Source organism: Aplysia californica, unplaced genomic scaffold, assembly GCF_000002075.1.
Source record: "Aplysia californica isolate F4 #8 unplaced genomic scaffold, AplCal3.0 scaffold00302, whole genome shotgun sequence".
NCBI classification, from domain to species: domain Eukaryota; kingdom Metazoa; phylum Mollusca; class Gastropoda; order Aplysiida; family Aplysiidae; genus Aplysia; species Aplysia californica.
The window spans coordinates 14,568-16,049 of record NW_004797572.1 but is presented as its reverse complement, the minus strand read 5'-3'; positions in this window follow the sequence as shown (position 1 = coordinate 16,049).

Here is a 1,482-nt window from a genome sequence, read left to right as displayed (position 1 = left end):
TCTCTCTCTCTCTCTCTCTCTCTCTCTCTCTCTCTCTCTCTCTCTCTCTCTCTCCCTCTCTCTTCACTTACCCTCATCCACTAAACCCACCTGAATCTTCGTTCTTCCACGTTTAGAATTTCCCTTTGGTCGTAGAAAGCGGTTCGCTCAACAATCGGCTGCCGAGTCTTCTAGAAATAACTTCAACTTCGTAATATTCATTAGCGGAAGGGATTCCAAAGATCCCGTGCGTATAATCAGCCTCCTGTGCCAAGAAAGGTATTGTTAACCCTATCGGTACGTCGTGTTTTACTATCGTATCCATACAACGTGGGGAACTCTGTGCCACCACTTTCCAAAGAGTAAATTTACTAGTTAATCCGCTCCGTACGCTTTGCATAGCAGTCTGGCAAAATGATTTTTTTTTTGAAATACTGAAAGTTTCAAAGAGATCTTTGTACTAGAAGTTTTCTAAACGGTGAAGAATACAGCCCGAGGGTATAAAATGGCCACAGGGCGTACGGATATGGTACTGTGCAAACTATCTGCCCCGCTTATGGAAAATAAGGTTGAAAATTCAAAACTTTTAAAATTGGCATTTTGGAAGTCGGCGTTCGATATCTTCAAGACAGGTATTCAAGGTGTACACACAGAGAGTCATAGACTATTAGCACATGTTTCCATATATTCACCTCATTTGAGTGTTAGTTCGAATTCTCCTGATTTTTTAGTTTTTTGCCATTTAAATCACCATGACCCTGAACAATTCGAAAACTGACCTCTTCACAGCGTAAGTTATACAGCAGAGCCCATGTAAAAAAAAAAAAGCTTTTAAAAAGTATTATGAAGATTATTTTAACCTCACTAATCTGACAATTACCTTACTGGAACAATTGTTACGAGTCAAAACACCTCCTCCCCTCCACCCACCCACCCCTCTCTCTCTCTCTCTCTCTCTCTCTCTCTCTCTCTCTCTCTCTTTCTCTCTCTCTCTCTCTCTCTCTCTCTCTCTGCCTGTCTCACTCACACCCCCCCCCACACACACACACTTACACACACTCAAGCACGCGCGCACTCATACCATCTTGTCGTCTTTTGCTATATTTTTTCCTCTTACTCTTACTTCTTACCCTCTCTGTCTATTTTCCTCTCGTTCTACCCAAAGAATTCTTATTTCACAACATCCACACCTCGCACTGCTTAATACCACCTTTAACGCCTTTTCTCTCGTGTGTTTTTTTGTTTTTTTCGTTTCTCGGTCTGACTGCTTTCATTGTCTCCATAGCGACAGCTCTAACGGAAATCTGAGGGTTTTTTCTGCGGCATTTTTTAACGATTTTCTGGTACCTCTTGCTGAGAAGGGCTTCTTGCTTTTCGATTAATCCCTCATTTTTCTTCATTTATTTTTGTCTCCCCATTCATAGGTCCCAGAACTATATATATATCTCTCTCTATCTCTCTCTATCTCTATCTCTATCTCTCTCTCTCTCTCTCTCTCTCTCT